Consider the following 13,249-nt stretch of genomic DNA (forward strand, 5'->3'; position numbering starts at 1 on the left):
CGTACACGGACACATATTAGGTTGAGGGGGAAAGGCAGTGCCGGCAGCCAAGATAGGTTCAGAAACATGTAGCCTACAGGCGTGCTAATTTTTGCCGACGTATTCAATTACGGTCGTAGCGTCATCAGTAGAAACGGTGATCGGATCGTTGTCTAGTTTACGAAAGGCCCTGTTAACCCAAGCCAATCAGCTAGCGAGTAGGCATCTTTTAGATTAAGGGCAGCTGGACGGGATATGTTTCCTATGGTGGCCATCTAGTGGACGCCTAAACATTTGGCGCCATAAATAAATTTACTGCACTAGCTGGGTATCGAACCCGCTACCTGCATGCTAGCAGGCAAATTTTATCCAGAAGAGCTATACACGGGAATTTATTTTGCTTAGAATTTCAAATATATATTATTCGAAAACACTCAAAAAATAAAAAAGAATTGAACTGAACAGAACCCTCGTCCCTCCCCATTCTTGCAGGACCTTCGGTTCTACATCCTGTTACTTGGTTTTTCACTTTCCTGTGTTGCATTCTTTTCTACCATAGCTGGGGATCGAACCTGGAACCTCTAGCACCGAGTGCAGTGTCCAAGCACACGAGCTATCAAGTTTCACACGTATATGATGTTGTGTAACAAATATAACCAACAATGATGCATCAGTTGTTAAATTTTAAAAAGGGAAAGACACAGGTCATATGGCTCCACAGAGACCTGAACTCGGTAACTTTTGCTCCGATTTCTGTGATAAACGTCGCAAGCTACAACGCGTCTGGCCTAATCGACATTTGTGAGCACAAATACCATCACATCAGTTAAAAAAAATTAATTGAAGTTTTTGAGGAATCAAAGCAAGAATCTTTGCACCGATGTCAATGACGGAAGGCGACACCATTTCTGTGAAGTATGCTTTGCTCCTGCTCTGCGTATGACGTTTTGTTCGTCAGGATAACATTCATTTCAACTCACGGTCGATTCAACTGTGGAACTCAACCAACATAAGATGAAACCAAGGATAATTGAGTCCAAGGTTTCAATCCACAGATGTTGGTTGGGTCATCCTGAGTTTAATTGTTCTAGAAGTATCTTCCTCGACTGTACAGAAATCGAATTCACCTGAAACCGTTCATCAATATCATAGAAAATGATAAGTGACTCCGACGTGATTTGAACACGAAATCTTCTCATCTGGAGTCGGACGCGTTACTGCTTAGCCACTGAGTCATAATGTTGACAAAACATTGTACCAAGATAAATGATGTAAAGGTATACATGTAATCATTACACACATTATGTCGTGATGTCAGAAAGCTAAGTTTATACGATCATGTTAAATACATATTTTCACTTTGCTGACTCAGTTCCAGTGTCGAAGGTTATTATCAGTCGGAATTACGTTACACTTGTGACCGTGGACCAGGCTGCTTATGTTTTATTCACGCATGAGTGGTTTAAGAGCTTAACGCCGGGAATCGAACCCGGTACCTCCAGCACCGAGTGCAGTGTCGAGTCACATGAGCAACGAATTAACTCATGTAAACGATGTGATGTAACAAATGTGACCAATGTACATTCATCAGTTCGAAAAAATAAAGATACAACCTTTCTTAAATACATATTTTCACTTTGCTGACTCAGTTCCAGTGTCGAAGGTTATTATCAGCCGGTATTACGTTACACTTGTGACCGTGGACCAGGCTGCTTATGTTTTATTCACGCATGAGTGGTTTAAGAGCTTAACGCCGGGAATCGAACCCGGTACCTCCAGCACCGAGTGCAGTGTCGAGTCACATGAGCTACGAATTAACTCATGTAAACGATGTGATGTAACAAATGTGACCAATGTACATGCATCAGTTCGAAAAAAAAGGAAACAACAATTCCACTCCAGGGGGATCTGAACCCAGAATCCTTCGCACCGAATCTTGCGATTCCTATCGCGAGCTACAAATCGTCTAACTAGCGTCCTTAATCAACACTGATATATTCACCAGGTGACAAAATTGAAAATAAATTAAGTTCAAGAGTTTAAAAAATCGATTCCAGAACATTTGCACTGATGTAAACAACGGAACCGTTCGTCAGTCCAAAAAACTGAGATAAAATATCAAGTGCCCGCTTAAGCTTTGAACACGCCACTTTCTAATTTGTAGTCAGTCGCGCTACCGTTGCGCCATAGAGTCGTCGTAGTACCAGCACACTCGACGACAACGAAAAGCTATACATGCAATAACATCACATGTTATATCTTGATGCAAGAAGGCAGAATTTGTACGACCCTGCTATAGATTCATTCTTTTTGTTTTGCCTTATTACAAACATGTGTGTTTCGGAATATACGATCCAAAACATTCTCCCTACTGCACCGCCCCATAAGTTCCATAACCCAATTGAACCCGTCCTAGCAGGAGCATCAGTTCCAAAAACGTAGGTGCCTTGGGGCAGTTGACCAGATTTCTCCTCCCTGCATTGCGTTTTATTCACCCATGAGCTGAACGTCTATAATCTATATAATTTATATCATTGGATCAGGGCATTGGTTTTGGTACATCACATTGTGTCTATTGCATTTTTAATGCGACCCCTTGATGGGTAGCCTACACGTTAATAATATTAAAACTTTCAAAGGAATTATTTTAACTATTAAAAGGAAACATGACTGCCAAGGAATCGAACTGGTGACCTATTGAACGACGAGGAGGTGTTTAAGGCCTGAGCTACCAACCGGCTTCTGTCAATGCCATTAATTTCAGTACATTCTACAGATGTGAATGGACAAAAACATACCCAGCGTGGAAGGGAATCGAACGCGTAACCTTACATTCGAAATCCTATTCAGAGAGTGCATGTGTGCTTGCACTACAATTTAGGGCTACTGGGGATCCGCTTCGACTTGGTTGTTTTTTGTTTATATGTGTTGTGACAGTTGACTCATTCTAAGAAACCGATTCTTGAAACACATGTGTCAAGGTTTTATTCTTCACAATAAATTTCTCACTTTTTAAGCAGTCAGGTTGTAAAGTTTACTTATTTCAGAGCGAAATACACAAGTTAAACCATAACATTATCAATTAATATAACCCACACACAAAACATACAAAATCTACACAGTAAATGTCAAACTGAATACAATGAAACAGAAATTAGCGCAATAGATGCAAAATAAATATGATGACAACAGAAAACAGTATGAAAAACTTAATTGTAACTTATTAATAAGCCGTGCCATTTATAAAGACGCGGGTTCCAATGCTTCGCCCACTAAGCTGTTATACTCTCAAATGGCTAAATATTGTTTATATATTTTCGATAGATATGTTTTTCAATCCCACCATTACTCACAAAGTGACGCGCAGTGTCACTGATAAAAGTTCGTTATCAGCCAATCATGGGTGGTTACTACAAATTTATTATTTATTTACTAGGTTTAAAATGGTGTTGACCCTTTTCAAGTCACCAATCAGCCGTTTGACGAATTCGATTGCGATTTGTTGACGATTTAAATTTTATTTTGTATCATGCAGCTGTATGGTTCATTATTTCTAGAATTTTGTATGGAATATGTGTTTTTTGTACATTTTGTGTATTTTATTGTAAGAATTAATCTTTGATCTTTTAACCGCTGGTAACGAGGGTAGTTCACAAGATAGCCAGAACCAGAAATCATTAAGAGCCGCGGACCATCAGTCAGAAAGTAAGACCATTTAGAATGGAACATACAAGGATTTGTGACGTAATATGCAGTGCGACGTGCAATGCAGTAACATGATGTGAAAACTACTGTAACCAATAATAACCAATACCAGAACCTGTAACCAATAATGTAACCTGTATTGAACCTGTAACCAGAACCAGAAAGTAACCTAACCAGAACCTGTAACCAATAATAACCGCAGACCATCAGTCAGAAATTAAGACTATTTAAAATAGAACATGCAAGAATTTGTGACGTAATATGCAGTGCGACGTGCAATGCAGTAACATGATGTGAGAACTAAAAACACAGCAACGGTATAAACATTGCATAGACAATATTGAACCCTGTTATAAAAAGTCATGTTGTCGTCGTTCCATCAGAGAAGCTTGAGCGTACGTCTTAAGCACAGGATCAAAAGACGACTTGTTTTGGCTGAAAAAAATATAGAACAAAATCTTGATTAAAAGTACGAAGCTATAGACTTAAAGCTGATGTATGCCTGCTATAACGCCAACGTTAAAAATTTGCAAAAAATCTAAACGATTAATGCTGACGAAAGCTTAAAATTGACTGCGTTTGGTGATGATACCAAAAAGTCGACTGCTCTTAGTTTTTGAAGCCGTTCCACCGCGTCAAGGTGGCAGTCTTCGGAACGGTTCTTTGGGAACGGAAAGAATCCCCCACTTCGCTACCGATGGGTGTAGAAAAGCAGGATAAAGACCGTTGTTACAAGCTTTACAAAGACTTTTGTATATATTATATATTTTATACTGTTTTAGTATAAGATTTGGTACGTTACGATGCGACCTCCTTCTCTTAAAGCCAGGGGGAATCCGCCCAACCGTAGATCGTTGTTTCATTTCATGTAATTACCTGTAACCTGTAAATAACCGTCGCAATCGCGCAAAATGAAACAACGGGGTTGGGCAGACAAGCATTTGGGGACCCAAGAAGAAATTTTTTTAAAACTGTTCTATAGAGGAAAAGGCAAAAACAAAACAACAACTCATGACCCTACCTCATCTATGAAATGTTGGAGGGACCTAGTCGGTATCGCGCGGTGTGGTGTGTTGTGAGAATTTTGTACAAGGCATTAAGAGAAAGTCGCGTTAGATGTTTTGGCCTATTGTTGTTGTTGTTTTAATTATATTTGACTGAAAATGCAGTCAACAAGACCGAAGTGCGGTCAACCTAGGATTGTTTTACTCTAATACTTTACCTGATAACCTGAAAAAAAAATAGTTGAAACCAACACCGGTAACTCAAACCGGCCATACAGTATGTGAATTATCTTTTTCAGGTTGTGTTTGTTTTAGGTTGTGTTGCGCGCTAAGGCACCGATCCAACCGCTGCATTAGGTTGGAGTGCCAGAATAAAGAAAAGTATGGAGTCTTATGCCTAAAATAAGATATAGTAAGTATAAAAAATAGAAATATAACTGCACTGGAGTCGATGGACATAATGGGAATAACTAAAGAGAATTGTGTCGTTCCGAAAACTAAAATCCTAATTGTTTGTTCGCAAGGTTGAAATAAAATAGTGCTGGATAACCTAAGCGAGCTACACCCTAGGAGCACTATTTTATCTGAGGACCCACAACAAACCCCATAAGCGTCGAATTGCTTGTGTCTGTGGCCTAATGCCCCGTCGGACCTACTTGTTTCATTCAGTGCCGTCATCTAGGGGAGGCGCAAAATGTCGAAGGTCCCTACCCTATTCTACACGGCACTTTGTCCCCCTAGGATAGGGTTGTGAGGGTGCTGGCTAGTGTAGGGGCGCGAGGTTCTTAATTTTGGCCGGGTACACTGGATCGCTTTGGGCTTGGCGAACCCAGTGCTGCATCGGGTCCTGCACCCTCCCGACGATAAAACACAGTCAAAACACAACAATATAAGACAGAAGAACTCACAGATTCCAACTATGAGAAAAAAGACAAGGAATAAAACACACAACAACCCCATCAATTTTAAGAGATAGAGAAAGTCATTATGCCATCGACTCCAGCACCTGCGCTATCTTATTGTATACAAGGTAATCCCAGTAAATTTGTTACTGGTTTTAGATAACTGTCCTTTGGTTAAACCGCAAAACAGTTATATTGAAAAAATGTTTAAAATTATCTTTGCATTAATGGTAAAATGTAAATGTAACAGGTATCAAAATCAGCAATAGTTAATCTTCTCCATATTATTATTGCTATTATGTTATAATTATGTTAACCTACAATTATTAGCAAAATTATTGTAACAAAAATATCATTGTAAACTATGCAACATATAAAGGGCCTAAGCAAACAAGATATTTGAAAATTCACCTCGGATCTTCCAAACTTTGCTGCTTCAGGTACATTTGGGATATACCCTACCTGAAAGAAAATTACCTTCGCATTTGCATTGACGCCCTCTACCGACGACAAAAATAATAGAAAAAAAGGAAGGAAGGAAGTAGGAAAACACACAAAAATACAAAAATACGAAATGTCTGTCTTTCATCGAGGTGAATTTAATGAATTCTTATAGAAGTTATGTTAGTCTGATAACATAATGTCCCATTGGTATAAAATGTCCCTTTTTGCTGCACTACATGGTTTAACATTTCTACACGAGGGGCGCAATGTGCGATGGTAATGCCGCCTGAACCGTAACCTACGATGCACTGGCGCGCCGGCAACTTGTCGTCGAAAGCTTTCTCTCTCTTCCGTGTTTGTCTCATCGCTACTTCTTCTCATCGTCCCTCGTTGGTTACCAGCGCGCTCCTAACATTATAACGCTCTGCCACTAAATACTGCTTTGGTTGGTTGGTTGGTTGATTGGTTGGTTGATTGGTTGTTGGACTTCCATGAGACCTTAAAAGTAACAGAAGGGTCAACCCATGCTTAAACAGCAAAGCCATCACCCATGAATAATAGCTTGACCCCAGCAATTCATTAGTTTAATTCAGGAAACTACTTGCTCAAACGAGACCTACCGATGGCGAGTTATAGCTGGGTTGAGGGAGTACCGCCAGTTTCTTAATATTGAACAAACGCATCGAAGCTATTGAAGTGGAATTGAATGTTGGCAAAGAGTCTGAAACAACATTGTTATTATTAGCTAACGATCGAATACACTTGTTAAAATTTTGAAGTAGCTTTTAATCGTAGCTATGTGTCTAATAATTTCATTACTGTTTTGAAGTCTTGTACGTCTTGTATATATATGTCTTGAAGCTTGTGTAAGATTTCACAATGTTTGGAAAATGTGAAAATGTTTGGTTTATACGAGAAACTATCAGGGAAATGACCTGCAAGAAATTAAAATCGGGAATGAAAATAAACAAATATCAACACCGATTTTCGGGAAAAGCGATATTTAACATGGTGAGAATTAGATAAGGGCCCAAGAAAGACATTACGTTTCCACTTACTATGGGCGTAACCACTATTAGCTACTGGTTGCACGGAAGTAGATGAAAGCGACTAGAAGACTTGGAACTTCAAAGTAGAACCTTCAGCTGATGGAAGAAATATCTTGGGAAACGAGTATGAAAAAATCTAAGTTTTATTTTCAGCAATAAAACAAACTCACCTGGACTATAAATTATCGTAGGATGGTGACGACCCACAAAAGGGCAATGACATCATAGTTGTATTGTTGGCAATTATTAAGGCCCTGGAACCTTTATGAAACAGAAAAATTCCTAAAAATATTTACAACATACCTTGCAAATGTTAATGTTGTCGGAGAGTAGCCTATGCTTTACACGTCACCACTTGTGTCATCTGAAAAGGTGAACTTTTTGTGACGTGACCGTTATGTTAAAGTAAAGCTTAAAATATACCCCCAACATAATCTTACTGAACTGAACAAATCCAACGCAGATTTCCAAGTTTCTATACTGCCTACATATGCTATAGTTCTGGTACAAATTTTGACATCTTCAGTTCACAGCAAGAAATGTTCAGATTTGCAGATTCCAGATCAGCTTTGAGGGAATAATTCTCCATAAACTCCATATGCCAGATATCTCGAGCTCAAAATTTGAACAGAATCCAGAGAAACTGAACATATTTAAACTGAAGGTCACTGCATGGCAAGGGCAAAATCAATCAATAAACTCCAACAAAAAAAACCAACAAAACAACCAAGAAAAATCCAAAAAAAATCACCAATTCACAGGCACCAAAAATACTCTTTAACACAAACGGTACCAACGCCAAAGCGCAGAAATGCAACAACAAAGACGCTAAAGCGCGCGCAGAAAGCTGCAGCAACAAAGCAGGCACAAATGTTAACAACAAGAACATCGAAGTGTACAACAAAGGTCAAACAAATACCAAACTCAGCAACAAGCGCGAGCTGTATTTCAGCATCAAACAAAATACAACTTGCGGCCCTGACCAAATCTCTATCGTTATAAAACAAGTCAGACAAACAAATACGAGCCTTTTCAAATATGAATCTTTTTAATATAAGGCAAGCAATGCAGTTTCAATTCAACATGGACAAGCTGTTGGACTTCAAACTGGATTACACTTAACTTTTTTAGTTAAGGCACGAAACTGAACTCCACTTCATTGTAAATCCATTTCTCCTAACCTACAGTCCTACACCAACCAACCAACCATCTCAACTACCCGAGGTAAAAGAATGAAATTATGGAACGGACACGCGCAGTAAAGATTCGAGAAATCTCGCGCAAATTCCTCAGCTGATTAAATAAACGCACGAAATTTGCTCCAAGGTTGACTCGAAGCAAAAGGGTGCCAGCTTCTTGCTAGAAAATTTGCGACAAGCTCTCCTATTGCTTAACAATGCCACAGCCCTACACAATAATATAGTATATTGTTGTGAATTACGATTCAACTGAAACGTTTGTAACTGGTTTGAGCGGAACAACGAAATGGTTTCCGAGTTTCCAAAGTATTGAAATACTTTTGCTAAAATTTAAATGAAAACCAATTACGACGAATTATTCGAGCATCAGAATAACAGTGTCTATATACATCGTATTTGCTAAAGAAAATGTCCGCTAGACCCTGAAACGGAACTGCACAAATGGCGCTGATTTATAAATGAGATCAAAGAATGACGGAGTAAAAGTTCCAGTTTACGGTTTATTTGATTAAAATTAGCAGTTAACCTTTAAAATTTTTTGAAATATTTTAGCTTTCGCCGAAGTCAAACGTGATGCTCTGTCTTTGGCTGCTGCTTCATAATGATAGGTGTTACGTCATTAACGATCAGACAATGTTTACAAATGTCATCAACAACTGATGCTTACAAATCACGTGACCTTTGTTGGAAATAGCTCAGATTACTCTTAACGACTGTGAAGTTGTCTCTGATGACGACTGATCCAGATGATAGATGACCTGATTTTGTTCCATCCGTAAATCGGTTTTGCTGCTAAACTCTTTTCGACAATTTAATTCAAAATTTCTGAAGAGATAAGTAGAATGCTTTGTAAGAAGAGCGATCAACTTCTCTGTAAAGTTTAAAGTCAAATTCCATTTTCACTCGGATCTGCACATGGCAACGTACATGGCAACGCGCAATGCCAAAATAATCCATACATGTAAGATTCTTAACAACCAAATCCTCGGACCGGTATCTCTTGCAGAAAGGAGTTTTATATTTTGGTGTTATTGCTTTTACGCGTGTCCTTTGGTTTCCATCGCTTCCCAACTAAGCGCAAAAAGGATGATTGTGAATGAACGTTTTTGATATGAACATCGAAGGTGGAAAATACAACAAAACAAAATAGTACTTTTGAAATCTCTTTCATTTTAACCTGGTTAATTTTAACGTTACATTCCGGCAACTGTTTTCACCGGAGATAAACTCACGCTGTGCAATAAAGCTTCAGCGTAATATGCGAATGTTCCATTAATCAACCAATTTTCTAAAGCTGCTAATCACAAGCTTCTACATTTAAACAAATTGATTTCAATTTTTTCTGCTTGCACGACTGTTTATACTTATTATAGCCTACATCGTTTCTTGAGGATTCGAGTTAAAGGCACATTCAGTTAAGAAATAATTAAATTAAATCCATTAAAATGTTCTTTGTTTGTTCTTTTCATTACATTTTTTCTAGTGTGCTTGTAGTGAGGTCATTTTTTTCGTCATGATGACGTCGTGACGTCTTATTTACTCTAGCGGCGAGCAGAGCATACGGATAAAAGAAAAAGTTTATGTATTTGAACGAAAACTCCGCTCCGCTAATATTTGCAACCAGTCGTCTATTTGCACACCTTGTCCTTCATGCACTTGTTGCAAGCAACTACACGCCAGCGTGAAGTTCATGATTGCTTCGCCGTAATATGTGAAAAATTTTGCAACGCGCTCAAGGGAAAAGTGACGACACACCAAGAAAGTTCGCGACTTAGCACTGCAAAGGAGTTTTTTTACGCGGAACTCGAAAGTTGTACATTTTCAATAATTGGAAAGATTTTAAATGCTACCATCGCGAAATGTTACTGCTTGTTAAATATTAACGAAAGGAGCGTGTTGACGGATTTGCAGTTAATTTACATTCAAGTTACTGATTATTTATGCGAGTCAGACAGAAAAACAATAAATTGACATTTGGAAAACCGCTAGATAAGACCAATGTGCTTAAAATTTCTCCACCAATGGTGCTCGGGTTCACCATAGAAGGGGTCATGACAAACAGAATCAGAAAGTTCAATTGCTAAGTCCTCGGTCAAACTGGCAAAACCTTCGCGGAATACAAAGAGATGATTCTTCACGCCGACTATGCTTTCAAGCTGGTCGACGTCAAGTTTACCACGTGAGGACTGAACTCCAAGCGCAAATATCTGAAAATTGTATATGTAGAGAGTTCTGCTACTACGGGGGAAATTTACTGGTAAAAATGTTTATAGGTTACAAAACTCAGCCTGTATAATACAGAAGCCTATGATGCAACACTACGCGTTGCGGCTTAAGTGCACAATAAATTCAAGTCGTTGCTTGCATGCTTATTTAGAACTTTACCAGGACACCCTTGTTTAGAAGTTTCATCGCCGGCACCGCCACGTCATCCTGAGATTTTCCATCAGTCAGCACAATCACCACCTCCTTGCATCCTCTCTACTTCCCATACGTGAGGAAAATACTCTGTTCAGGGCGTACCTTAAAGCCCCGCCAGTATTTGTTCCTATGTCGCAGATAGAAGCCGTTAAGGTCGAAGGTCACGCTGGTAAATGCATGTCAATGTCCACGATCAAGACACTTACAGCTTCCATCAAAAGGGATGCATATGAGGGATAGCGAACCGGAATTAATGGACTTCTGTACGACAAAAGTTTTGTAAAAGACATAACCTACATTAAAAATATGGACCGGCGTGAACTAAGTTTATTGATATTACAAAACAAACGTTTCAGTAAAAACATTTCAGTGATAGCGTTTAGGGCACTCAACTAAGATAGGCTATAATGCATAGGCTACACGGGATTTAAAGCATAGGCCTACAATAGGAAATCATGGTAATGATATACCGTAGCATATTAAAGTATAAAACAAGTTGAATAACTGGAAACTTTAGCCACCAACAAATTTATCTAGATACTGGATAATATACAAAGCAGCAATATTAACTATGCAGGCTGAATACTGGACAATCTTATAATAGAATAAAGTAAAAGAAATCAACATTATTCGATTTTACGCGAATTTAAAGGTTTTAAAAAATCTGTTCTAAGCAATTGAAAAAAAAGAACAACATTGAGGATATTGATGAAAATGTTTAACAACAAAGCAGTCATATTCATTTTGTCCTTCATAACATCAATGTCGATTAGAAAAAATATCGTCAACCAAGCGAAGGATCCAAATCGAAAGAGAAGATGAGTGATGAGGTTGATGACGCTGTTGACTCGATAAATTCTCGACGAGCGAGAAATTCCTGATAAATGTAGAAGTTGGCGAACATGCAGGAATACACTGTTGACTTCACTAAGCGCAGCAACTATTACTTGATTGTAATAATTCCAACTAATCGCGTACACACCAAAGCCTGCAAAGACCACTACATGATGAAGAAGAACTGCCCAGGAATTAGCGACTGACAACGAAATCAAAGTGTCGAAAAAATCGAACAAAAAATATCCGAGTGAAAATCCAGAAGTGAATCGGTTTAGAGGCATTCCACGATGTGGAAGTTGAAATGGATGCGCAAGCTTCGGATTTAGATAAAAGCAAAGTGTACACAAGATTGAACAAGCAACTGAGTGGGCCAAGGAACATACGAGGTTGTACCACAGAGCTGTTCGTTCCTGGCGCACACTTTTTGCAATCAGTCCTTTGCGTTTAACCCAGTACTTGAGCATGACAAATGCAGCAAAAGATACTCCGGAATATTTGACATGAATAAATAAATCCTCCATGTTTTCATTATTTCTTCGGTATATATGATCTAATCTTCAGTGGAGCAACAAATCATAAACATATAAAATTGTAAAATGTAAAACAAAAACACCATAAAGTTAAGTAAGTTTACTCTGCATGCTGCTGGTTTTTAAATGATAGAGCGCATTGTTACGTCATATTTGATAAATGTTATAAATAATGAGGCAATAATGACGATGACATAATGCAACATAGCATTAAATGATGGCTGTTGCTGTTTCACCCAATTAAGTGGTAGGTCAGGTGGTAGGCTATAGCTTACCTGCAGTTGTGGTTGGATTCAGCCAGTGCTGTAACCAAATCATTTTTTTAGGACTCGAGTCAAGTCAAATCATTTGGAAAGTTGACTTAAGTCAAGTCGAGTCAAGTTACTGATTGGATCAAGTCAAGTTAAAATATAACGCAATTCAAATCAAGTCATGTCATTGGCTATACCTTTAACCGATCGTTCGCAATGAAATCAAATGTTTGTAATTGAGCTGGTCCTAACCAGGCTCGCGAGTTTACTAAAAAACTAGGTGTGGCCGACCCCGCACACACATTTTCAATCGTTAATTACTAAAAAACTATACGTCGTAAACTGATCGGATTTTGACAGGTTAGTAGCAAAAACACCTGGCTTCCTGTATACATCATAATTGTAAAACTAAAGAAAGTGAATTTAGTGTAAATTAAGTATTTCTAAAAGTGACACATTTCTAGAAATTCTTCTTGTTACGCCGCATCCCCGCTGTGCGGAAAACCAGCTGACCGCGAGAAGAGAACGCAAGAGAATAGTTAGTCGAGTTATTGGTGCGTAAATGAGTAATACGCTTCAATGCGGAGAGCAGAGCAAAGCAGAGGAAAATTATGAAAATATCGCAATATCTTAAAAATTAGAAAATCCAACTTTATCAAACAAACATGGACAGATAGCTGAATATTTTTTAGGAAAAGTCACCAAATTTCAAGTTTCTACAGCAAACAATGCAACTGTACGCCACGTTTTGCTATGACAGTGTGCGGGAGAAGCCAAGCCTAGTTAGAATAGGGTAATGAATTGGTCAAGTTACTTTCCGAGACTCAAGTCAAGTCATTTCAAGCATTGACTCGATTCAAGTCATTTCAAGCATTGACTCGATTCAAGTAATTTAAAAACGTGACTCGTGTCAAGTCATCGACTTATG

The 13,249-nt window shown here is 38.5% G+C and overlaps 1 long non-coding RNA gene across 1 annotated transcript; it reads right to left on the minus strand.

The window, feature by feature from the left end:
• Positions 1–10,043: 10,043 nt before the first annotated feature.
• Positions 10,044–10,894, minus strand: LOC143471302 (uncharacterized). Its single transcript, XR_013119527.1, has 2 exons — positions 10,668–10,894; positions 10,044–10,489 (listed from the first exon to the last, which is right to left on the minus strand). It is a non-coding gene; the product is annotated as an uncharacterized LOC143471302 (long non-coding RNA).
• Between the last annotated feature and the right edge of the window lie 2,355 nt (positions 10,895–13,249).

The sequence above is a fragment of the Clavelina lepadiformis genome, chromosome 9 (assembly GCF_947623445.1).
Source record: "Clavelina lepadiformis chromosome 9, kaClaLepa1.1, whole genome shotgun sequence".
Lineage (NCBI taxonomy): Eukaryota > Metazoa > Chordata > Ascidiacea > Aplousobranchia > Clavelinidae > Clavelina > Clavelina lepadiformis.